General features: G+C 43.4%; 1 non-coding gene across 1 annotated transcript; it reads left to right on the forward strand.

Moving 5' to 3' along the window:
- On the forward strand, positions 1 to 74 carry trnar-ucu (transfer RNA arginine (anticodon UCU)). Its single transcript has one exon. It is a non-coding gene; the product is annotated as a tRNA-Arg (tRNA).
- The last annotated feature ends 12262 nt before the right edge of the window (positions 75 to 12336 follow it).

The following is a 12336-nucleotide window of genomic DNA, read 5'->3' on the forward strand; positions in this document are numbered from 1 at the left end:
GTCTCTGTGGCGCAATGGAATAGCGCGCTGGACTTCTAATCCAGAGGCTCCGGGTTCGAGTCCCGGCAGAGATGCGACCGCGAACACGCCACACAGGGGTGGTGGCTTTTTTTTTTTTAATGACGTGAATTTGATGGCGTGTTGATGAGCGCACTTAAACAGTGCGATGTTTTTACGTCAGATTGCCAGTAAAGTCAGAAAATGCATTGAACGTGATGTGATGGATAAATGCATCTTTTGTTGTGTGTATGAGAAAAGGTGGGATGAAGTGAATGGTGAAAAACGGTGGAGAAGATGGTTGGGTCATTCTGGCAAACATAGACAAAACAATGTGGACATATATATATATATATATATATATATATATATATATATATAATATATATTATATATATATATATATATATATATATATATATATATACACACACACACACACACACACACATAAACATGCTAACAATGACCTTCCACCCAAATATTACCTGTTCTGGGGTGGTCCTGTGATCATCGAAGAACAGGGTGCAGTATGCAGAGAAACAGATGGACTACAGACTACAGTAATTACTACACAGTGCTACTATATGGTGACTGGAGCTGATATAATGGTAAAATGGGCAGTGACTATAGAAGGGTGTGGTATTAATGTAATGGCTGATAAATAAAAAAAACTGAAAATGGCATGCAATTATATATATATTTAAATATATCATTAATTACCTACTATTAACAGGGACACATGATCTCTAACATGTAATCTCTGTAGCTGTGTAATGATGACCATTCGTGTAGGCCTTGGAGAAAGCTTGAAAAGCTGGTGTCAGAACACATTTGCTGTGCTGAAACCAAAGAAGTGAGGTCATTTGCGAGAGTAAGAATTAGAGGAGAACAAGCTGTCTGAAGCTGACCCTTTTCCATTCACTCATTCCTTTTCTTTAATTCCTTCTCTGTCTTTAGAACGAGATGTTAATAGGACACTGCTGACGTAGCCATACTGATAGATGCCATCGAATGATTTTCTATTCAGTCATTAGAATTACTTTTGATAGGCTTTAAATACCAAGCATAGTCTGGATATTTTTGCATTTAATATACCAAATGAAAAGACATTTGGACAAAAGTAAAGGGACACCTTGTTTCTTTGTTGTTTCTTTAGAAATCAAAAGTATTAAAAAAAGTTTATCCTGCTTTTTTCCTGTTGGACTAACTGTCTCCACTGTCCAGGGAAGGCATTCTGCTAAACATTGGCGCTCTGCTGTGAGGATCCGATTGCATTCAGTGACAACAGCATTAGCTCATCCCAAAACACAGTTCCACTGCTCCACAGCTCAATGCTGGGGGGCTTCATACCCCTCTGACATTAAGCATGGTGCCAATAGGTTCATGTTTATCTGCTCCAGGGATTCTGATTCTATTGGCAATACAACACCTCTACATGGACTAGACAAGCTGTGGGTGTGTATTTGTGCATTTAAAGTAGCTAAATGCATTCATTAGAAGAGCTATCCACAAACATTAGGACATATAGTGTATTTGGTCCAAGTCTGTGTTAGTGTAAGGGAGGGAAGACACCCCTCTCTAACTCACTCACTCTCTCTTTCTAACTCTCTCTTGCTCCCTCTGTTTTGCTAATGACAAATGGACAGAATTATGACAAGTAGCTCATTTGTCTTCCACCCTCTTCTTGATGTCATCTCCAATGAGTCATTCTAAAGGATGTGTGTCTGCTCTAAAAGCACAGACACGTTTACAGTAACAGGGCTGAGTCAGGGCAGACTTAAATAATGTTATTTCACTAACCTCTCAAATACCGCTGTGGAATGCTGGGAATTCAGAGCAGAAGTTTATTGCATCTAAAGCAGTGATGGGTTTGGATTAGGTCGAAAACTGCTCCAGCAGGCGTTTGCGTAAATGGACCCTAGGGACAAATCAATGATCAATGAAATCCATGATTGTTAACGTATATCTAAATGCATTCGTAAGAAGAGGAAAAAAAGGTGCTGATGACCTTCTGTCCTAATTCAAAGGGCGCACCGTGTCCTGGTTTGGAAGTGAGGCTCCTGAACAGGAGATAATACACTTCTATTACAAAAATCTCCCTCTTAAAATCTTGCAGGCCGTAAACGCTTTGCCCACTTCAGCACGTTTCCTTCTCTTTTCATTTCAAATTGCTCCAGTGATAATATACTTGTCCGGGGTCTTGCCAAACAGTGACTGGGTGAAGTGAAGTGAATTGTCCTGAATTGTACGCAGAAGCAGAGAGAGAGAGGGAGAGGGAGAGAGAGAGAGAAGGAGACAGAGAGAGAGAGAAAGGAGGAGGCAGAGCAGCTGTCAGGGAGATGGAGAGAGACATCAGTGTCCTATTGATTTGAGAGGGGGCTGGGATTGGCTGTGGTCTGCAGATGGAGAGCCTCCTTCAGCTGGACTGTTGTGATATGAGCTTGCAAAGCAGGGCTGCTCTCCACATCAGGGAGGCCATTGAGAGAATGGCAGCTAGCTACTCTGAGACTGTGATAAAGATAGGAGGAGGGAACAGACAACAAGTACAAGAACCCTTAGTTTGCTCTTTGTTTTTGGAGCTTATGCTGAGAATAATTATGATAAATAGAATATATACTTAAAAAGAGGCCTAATATGAAAATGTATCTAAATAGACAAGCATGTATAATCTCTTGACCTCCCAGACTTTTGTTCTAGCCTCGTTATCCAGTAACGAGAAATTTGCATTTCCTGAAGAAAACATGAGCAGCTCTACTGGTTCCCAATACCATGCAGGTTGCTATGTGTTACTACTGTAGCTGGTTGACATGGTGTTGCTAAGTGGTTGCTGTAGCATTCCTTATTGTTTTTTATGGTATCCCTGGTGGATGCTAGGTAGTTGCTATGATGTTAAGTTTGTTTTCTTGCTTAGTGACTGCTAGGGTGTTGCTAGGTGGTTGCCATGGTGTCTCAGGTGGTTGCCCAGTTGTTGGCAGGTGAATGCTGCGGTACTCCATGTGGTTGGTTGGGTGTTCAATCAAAAAGATCTGCAGTGTGAAGAAGAAATCATTTAAATTGGATAACGATAGAATTGCGCATTGCAGAGCAAACCATAAGTACACAGAAACGAATGGTTGTTAACTAGTGTAGACTTGCTTATGTGCGTTGAGTCATTGTCTTGTTGCATGGCCCAACTGTGCTTTAACTTCAGTTTGCGAGTGGATTATCTGATATTCTTGTAAAGAAAACTCACAGGGCAGAAACATGACTCCAGAGGCAAAAGTGCAGTAAGAAATCGTTTAATTTCAACAATTTGATAGATTACAAAATTGTAAGTTAAAGTCTTTGGCTTCTGTCCCATTGCTGGTTTAGGTTTTTTTTTACATCTGGACCCTTGCAGATCCTGCTGTCCATGGAAGGAGGGGACAGATCCCCCTAGCCAACCAGGCAAAACTGGTGGTGGTCAAATAAGGAGGGAAAAGATAAAACATCAGTATCTGAAAGTAGCAAAGCACACATGTTTAGTAGAGGTCTTTTACAGACAGGTTGAAGTTGGTGATTGGTTGAGATAAAGGTGAGGCTGCATTAGAGTCTCCTGGTAGAACTTTTGCTGAATCTACATTTTCCTCAATGATAGAAAGGTGTCCAGGACCTAAAGCTGCAAAGCATTATTAAACCATCACACTACCACCATCATGCTTCACAGTTGCTATGAGGTTCTGACTTTGAAAAGCAGCATTTGTTTTTTGCTAGACATCATGTAGCCTATGTAAAGGTAAAGTAAGGTAAAGGTGCACGTATTTGTCACTGTACAGTGTACAGCGAAATGTGTCCTCCGCATTTAACCCATCTGGTAGTGAACACACACTCACACACACACACGTGTTAGGGGCACGTGTTGTTGGACAAAATGCCCCATTTTAGATTAATCTGTCCATAACACACAGTATCCTTCCCTGAAGATTTTCTGGGGGGGTTCTTGGAAAATGTGAGATTTTAAATGATTTACATTTACTTGTTTTTCTCTGTGCTATTTTGCCATGGATTGGTGCCCTGTGATTTCCTGAATGTTTAATCATAAATACTGACCTCAGCTGATGAAGAAATCTGCAGCTTTAAGATATCGTTGGGTTCTTTGTTACCTCCTGAATGATTTTACACCTTGCTCTTTGAGATTTTCTTGGGAAGGCATGCACTCCTGGGAAGATTGACTGCTGATCCAAACTTTCTTCAGTTGAACAGTATGGCTCTGATTGTAGAGTCTTAGAAATGGCTTTTCCAGACTGATAGTGAAGTCAAGTTAATTCAGTTCATTCGATCCACAAGCTTTGTTTTTTTTCAGAGGTCTTCAGGTATTTCTCTTCTTTATGGCATAATGATGTGGCTGTATAACAAACCTGTGTGCTGCCATGTTCACTCTGATTTAATGGCCAAAATGTAACTCTTCAATTTGGTTACATTGTCTATAAACACCTAAATATATATTTAAAAAATGTTCACAAAGTGAAAAATTCAGACAGGGGGTGAATTCATTTTTTATGGCACTGTCAATGCATCGTAACAAAGTTGCTTCATTAAAAAAATTACTCAGATACTTCTATTACTTTCCACCATTAAAATATGGTATTGTGATGAGAACCAGTTTCCTGCACAGGAATTAAGCCTCATCATGGACTTCAATTACTGGAAAATCTAAATAGTGGACTAGGTTTAGGACTACGCTTAATCACTGTCAGGTAAACCGGCTCTTGGGCTACGTTCACACATCATGTAAAGTGGTCCAAATTCGATTTTCTCACTAAAATATTTTGCTATTGAAAATGTCAGATTCAGCGTGTTTCACATGGACACAGTGTCACTTATGACCAAAAATATTGGATTTGGGCAACTTTCACATGCTGTATGAACCAAGTGGTCTGAATCCAGTTTTCTCACCAAATCCAATGTTCAGCCATTTCCTTATGAATTTTGTCTTAGACAAACTTCACCCCACATGTTTATGAGGTCTGCTCCCTTGCTATCCCGCCAAGTCACTTTGCAGCGCAGCGTATATGTATCAGATTTCAATATCACATATATGTTCAGACTGCAGGCAAATCGGATTTGTTCTCAAATCAGATCTGGTGAAAAGACCTTCCACGCTGTTATTTGGAAGTGGTCAGATCGGATTTGTGTGTCCCGAACATCACAAACCTATATGCATGGGTTGCTGTGGTAACAATATAGGCACTAACAAGCTGCTTTTATACAGGGAAACAGGACAGATGGAGTTCACTCTGGATTTGACGTGGTCGTTGTACTTCAAACCACCTGACGTGGTTTGGATCCGATTTGCATTTCATGGATTTCAATGGATTTCATGTGACATTCAGATGTCCATCCTATCAAAAAGCAATGTAAGTACAGTCTAGACATGCCAAAATGTTCAGCGGATTTTAGCTGGCAGTGTGAACACAGCCAAAGTGGCCCATACTTGAATTGAAAATGTCTGATTCAGTTGCCGTTTTTTGCCGTTCACTCGGCCACACAGATAACACACACATGTTACTTATTATGAAAAGGCTCAGATTCTTGCCACTTTTGGGCTGCTGCTGTGTGAACATAGCCTTAGTATGTCTGCTGTACAGGGTACTACACAGGGAAAAAGGACATTGTAAGTAAAATTCCAATCCAAAAGGAAGTGAGAGCATTCGGTTCAGAGGGAATTTCAAACGGCTAAGGGAGTAGTAAGTAAAGGTTTATCACTACACAGGAAGCTGACAGTAAAGTCTACCCATCGTTCATCGCGTGTCTTGGGGAGTAAAACAGCTGGTGCTCATCATGAGCAATACAACATCATTAAAAAAAAAAAAACAGAAACTGTTGAATGTCCATGAAATCCCATTTATTCCCATATCACATACACAATATGATCCACGGCTGAAGTTCATTCGTTTGCTAGTTTCTTCAGAAAGCAGATAAGCGGCCAAAGATCTTTTACGTGATGTCGTTGCAGGGCATTCTGGATGAAGGACATTAACCGAGTGTATAGGGAGTAGTTAGGCAATACTAGGGCGCTGCGTGGGAACCCTGTGAAATGGAATGCAGCTATAAACAGCTAGTGGGGAATGCAGGGAATGCACTGGAAAAGATACAGGGAAAAAACTGGAAAAACAATAGTTGGGAATGTTGTTCCTCCGAACCGGTCCATTCCAGTTACTTCATTACCCCCTCGTTTCCTGATCTCAGTGTGTGTGTGTGTTCGTGTGTGTGTGTGTGTGTGTGTGTGTGATGAGGCTCTTATGTCATTCTGTGTGACCCAGTAAACTCACTACAATATTTAAGCCATAACACAGCAGCTTTCCCCTCCTCACTCTGCTCAGCCAGCCACACACATATTTTTCCTCTTGTTGAGACACACTTTCTCTCTATTATATCTGTTACTGTGAATAGCTTGGAGTGTAAAAGATGACCTGATTTCCAAAAGGCATAATGTTAAAAAAAGATATATTATATGTATATTATGTGTTTTTCTATGGTATGATCAGTGCTTAGTAACACCCCCTCTTGGCATATGTGATTTTGGGAGGAGGAACATGCTCGAAGCCCCTCCACATAATCGAACGTCCTATAAATACCATCGCTACCTTATTTGTGTGTTTGACAAAGTCTTCAGACCCCTCCACCACCATGTTACCTCCCTTTTAACTTTGTCACCTCCACTTACTGGAGACGGGAGGACTGGCAGAAGCCACCTGAACTCCTCTCATGTGCTGATGCCAGGGTCCAACCTAGCCTCTTCCCTTCCTTATTTGAAGGATTTTCTTTAGTGTAAAAAATCTGCTAGTTGTGTGAGATGTTTGGGTCATATTACTGCTCTGCTCTTTCGAGGTCTATCCACAGATTTTCTATGATGTTTAGGTTAGGAGACTGTGACTATCATGGTAAAACCTCCAGCTTGTGCCTCTTGAGGTGCGCCATTGTGTATTCTGAGGCGTGTTTAGGGTCATTACCCTGCTGTAGAAGCCATCCCCTCTTCATTATCTTCAGCTTTTTTCACAGGATTCTGCACCCTTTTTCTCCATACGTGCCTTTGCTCTTTGTAGCCAATAGGTTGTATTTTACCTTCAGCAGCCCTCTGGTCTGGTTCTGATGCTGAGGTTAGTGGTGAGGACGCAGGAGAGGTTTTCTTCTGGTGACTCTTCCATGAAGGTCATATTTGTCCAGGTGCGACTGAACAGTAGGACAGTACAACACCACCCCAGAGTCTGCTCAATCCTCCTGAAGGTCTTCTGCCGTCAAATCAGGGGGTTAAATCAGCTTTCCAGAAACTATGAGCTTTCTTGGTTAGAGGAGCAAGAGTTTTAATAGCTTTGAATTTAAAAGCTTTGAATCTGGCATCACCTGGCCTTTTCTAACGATGGCAGTGAACAAGCCATAACCCTAACGAGCTAATTAAGGTCTGACACCTTGGTAGATGTTATTTATGAGCTCAGGTCTCTTGGGGTGCCCAAAATCTTGGTGCTCCTTTCCTTTTCTCCCCTTGAAAACGGCTTACAGTGTAGAAAAGACTCTTCATCTTTACCTTTGAGCTTTTTGACGATCAGTCTCTTCTCACTTAACTGTTCACAGTCACAGACATTCTGACCAGGGGTAGTGGTAGAGGAAACACTCTCTCTCTCGTCAAGACACACACACTCTCTCCTCAAGACACATATACTCTCTCTCTCCTCACGAAACACACACTCTCTTCTCAAGACACACACACATACTCTCTCTCCTCACGAAACACACTCTCTCTCCTCACGAAACACACTCTCTCTCTCCTCACGACACACACACTCTCTCTCTCCTCAAGACACACACACATACTCTCTCTCCTCACAAAACACACTCTCTCTCCTCAAGACACACATATCTCTCTCTCCTCAAGACACACATACTCTCTCTCTCTCTCTCCTCAAGACACACATACTCTCTCTCTCTCTCTCCTCAAGACACACATACTCTCTCTCCTCAAGACACACATACTCTCTCTCTCTCTCCTCAAGACACACATACTCTCTCTCCTCAAGACACACACTCTCTCTCTCTCTCTCCTCAAGACACACATACTCTCTCTCTCTCTCTCCTCAAGACACACATACTCTCTCTCTCTCTCCTCAAGACACACATACTCTCTCTCTCTCTCCTCAAGACACACATACTCTCTCTCCTCAAGACACACATTCTCTCTCTCTCTCCTCAAGACACACATACTCTCTCTCTCCTCAAGACACACATACTCTCTCTCTCCTCAAGACACACATACTCTCTCTCCTCAAGACACATACTCTCTCTCCTCAAGACACACATACTCTCTCTCTCCTCAAGACACACATACTCTCTCTCCTCAAGACACATACTCTCTCTCCTCAAGACACACATACTCTCTCTCTCCTCAAGACACACATACTCTCTCTCTCTCTCTCCTCAAGACACACATACTCTCTCTCTCCTCAAGACACACATACTCTCTCTCTCTCCTCAAGACACACATACTCTCTCTCTCTCTCTCCTCAAGACACACATACTCTCTCTCCTCAAGACACACATACTCTCTCTCCTCAAGACACACATACTCTCTCTCTCCTCAAGACACACATACTCTCTCTCTCTCTTCTCAAGACACACATACTCTCTCTCTCTCCCCTCAAGACACACATACTCTCTCTCTCTCCTCAAGACACACATACTCTCTCTCTCTCTCTCTCTCTCTCCTCAAAACACAAATACTCTCTCTCTCTCTCTCCTCGAAACACACATACTCTCTCTCTCCTCAAGACACACATACTCTCTCTCTCCCCAAAACAAACATACTCTCTCTCTCCTCAAGACACACATACTCTCTCTCTCTCCTCAAGACACACATACTCTCTCTCTCTCTCCTCAAGACACACATACTCTCTCTCTCTCTCTCTCTCCTCAAAACACACATACTCTCTCTCTCCCCTCAAGACACACATACTCTCTCTCTCTCCTCAAGACACACATACTCTCTCTCTCCTCAAGACACTCAAACTCTCTCTCTCTCCTCAAGACACACACACTCTCTCTCTCCTCAAGACACACATACTCTCTCTCTCTCCTCAAGACACTCAAACTCTCTCTCTCCCCAGAACACACATACTCTCTCTCTCTCTCTCCTCAAAACACACATACTCTCTCTCTCTCTCCTCAAAACACACATACTCTCTCTCTCCCCTCAAGACACACATACTCTCTCTCTCTCCTCAAGACACACATACTCTCTCTCTCCCCAAAACAAACATACTCTCTCTCTCTCCTCAAAACAAACATACTCTCTCTCTCTCTCCTCAAAACACAAATACTCTTTCTCTCCTCACGAAACACACTCTCTCTCTCCTCAAGACACACATACTCTCTCTCTCTCGCTCTCTCCTCAAGACACACACACTCTCTCTCTCCTCACAAAACACACTCTCTCTCTCCTCAAGACACACATACTCTCTCTCTCCTCAAGACACACATACTCTCTCTCTCCTCAAGACACACATACTCTCTCCTCAAGACACACATACTCTCTCTCCTCAAGACACACATACTCTCTCACTAAAACAAACATACTCTCTCTCCTCAAGACACACACACTCTCTCTCTCCTCAAGACACACATACTCTCTCTCTCTCTCCTCAAAACACACATACTCTCTCTCTCTCCTCAAGACACACATACTCTCTCTCTCTCTCCTCAAGACACACATACTCTCTCTCTCCCCAAAACACACATACTCTCTCTCTCTCTCCTCAAAACACACATACTCTCTCTCTCTCCTCAAGACACACATACTCTCTCTCTCTCTCTCCTCAAGACACACATACTCTCTCTCTCTCCTCAAAACACACATACTCTCTCTCTCTCCTCAAGACACACATACTCTCTCTCTCTCCTCAAAACACACATACTCTCTCTCTCTCCTCAAGACACACATACTCTCTCTCTCCCCAAAACACACATACTCTCTCTCTCTCTCCTCAAAACACACATACTCTCTCTCTCTCCTCAAAACAAACATACTCTCTCTCTCTCTCCTCAAAACACAAATACTCTTTCTCTCCTCACGAAACACACTCTCTCTCTCCTCAAGACACACATACTCTCTCTCTCCTCAAGACACACATACTCTCTCTCTCCTCAAGACACACATACTCTCTCTCTCTCGCTCTCTCCTCAAGACACACACTCTCTCTCTCCTCACAAAACACACTCTCTCTCTCCTCAAGACACACATACTCTCTCTCTCCTCAAGACACACATACTCTCTCTCTCCTCAAGACACACATACTCTCTCTCCTCAAGACACACATACTCTCTCTCCTCAAGACACACATACTCTCTCACTAAAACAAACATACTCTCTCTCCTCAAGACACACACACTCTCTCTCTCCTCAAGACACACATACTCTCTCTCTCTCTCCTCAAAACACACATACTCTCTCTCTCTCCTCAAGACACACATACTCTCTCTCTCTCCTCAAGACACACATACTCTCTCTCCCCAAAACACACATACTCTCTCTCTCTCCTCAAAACACACATACTCTCTCTCTCTCTCCTCAAAACACACATACTCTCTCTCTCTCCTCAAGACACACATACTCTCTCTCTCTCTCTCCTCAAGACACACATACTCTCTCTCTCTCCTCAAAACACACATACTCTCTCTCTCTCCTCAAGACACACATACTCTCTCTCTCTCCTCAAAACACACATACTCTCTCTCTCTCCTCAAGACACACATACTCTCTCTCCTCAAAACACACACTCTCTCTCTCTCTCTCCTCAAGACACACATACTCTCTCTCTCTCCTCAAGACACACATACTCTCTCTCTCTCTCTCCTCAAAACACAAATACTCTCTCTCTCTGTCCTCGAAACACACATACTCTCTTCCTCTCTTACACACACAGGAGAAAGAACTGCGCAGGTCGCGCACGAGAGCGCTCGCCGCGTGGACAGCCACTGCTCTGCGGAGAATGACGTCAGTGTGTCTATAAATAATGCCAGCCAATAAAATAACATACAAGAAAAAATAATAAAATATTAAACATAATAATAAACTAAGCATCAATTAAATGTAGCTCATTGTTTACATAAACGTAAATAATAAATATCTGTAATGACAAGAATACCACAATTACTGTTATGATGATGATTATTATTATAATTAATAATAATAATAATAATAATAATAATAATAATGATAATAATAATGATAATAATTTATTTTAGATATAAAAGTTCCCTCTCTGGTCACAGAAAGGCGGGTCGTAGCCGGTCGTAATGTGAGGCAGGCTGGACCGTGCTGACCGGTTCCGTTGCTGTGTGATGTAACCGGACTGTGAGCGCGCGCAGTGACGGTTGCCGGCCGGCAGGTGTAACTGTAAGCACGAGCGCTGATGATCTCTCCGCGCGCTTCTCCATCACGCAGTCCCGCTTTAATTCGGCGCTCGTGTCTCTCCAGATTAGCGCTCCTATCGCTCCATCTAATCTCTCTCACGCTTCGTTTGCTGCGTTTAGCCGCGCGAGGCCCGCGGGTCGCAGTCGCCGAGCGCGCGCGGTCTCCGGCTCCGTCTCCCGCGCTCCACATCCCGCTCTGCTCGGGCGGGCGGGTTTGTCCCGCAGACTGTCCGCGCGCTCCTTTCCGCTCCGCCGCTCCCGGGCGGCCCGCCTCTCCTCTCGCGCGCCTCCATATTTAACCCCGCACCACACAGCGAGTAATCCGCGTGCAAAACTAATCCTTAATCCTCTCGCGGCTCGAAACTCCCTCTCTCCCCACCCCCATACACACCCCTCTCTCTCTCTCTCTCTCTCTCTCTCGGTCCAACGCGCGGGGACTCCGCTCAGGGTGACCACACCTCACACTGCGCTCCTCCCACTTCACGCTACTACTACAATAATAATAATAATAATAATAATAATAATAAATATTATTGTATTTAAAATTCTCTCTCACTTTTTCTGCCTCCCTCTCCTTTCTATGCTCTTCTCTCTCTTTCTTCCCTTCTATCTCTACTTTCCTCTCTTCTTTATTCATTCGCTGTGATCTCTCTCTCTCTCTCTCTCTCTCTCTCTCTCCTTCATTCTCTTGCTCATTCTACCTCTCTCGTTTATTCCTCCTCTCTTCTTTTTTATCTCTCTCTCCCTCTTGCCTTCATGCCCTCTCTCTCCCTCATTTGCTCTCTCTCTCTCTCTCTCCCTCTCTCTCTCTCTCTCTCTCTGGTCCTCTTTATCCGAATGGTTCGGGCCAAATCGTATTAAAATCCCCTCCCCCTCCCCCCTCCGCCCCGCGCGCAAGACCCCTCCTCCCTCCCT

This window comes from Salminus brasiliensis, chromosome 23, assembly GCF_030463535.1.
Source record: "Salminus brasiliensis chromosome 23, fSalBra1.hap2, whole genome shotgun sequence".
Taxonomy (NCBI): Eukaryota; Metazoa; Chordata; class Actinopteri; order Characiformes; family Bryconidae; genus Salminus; species Salminus brasiliensis.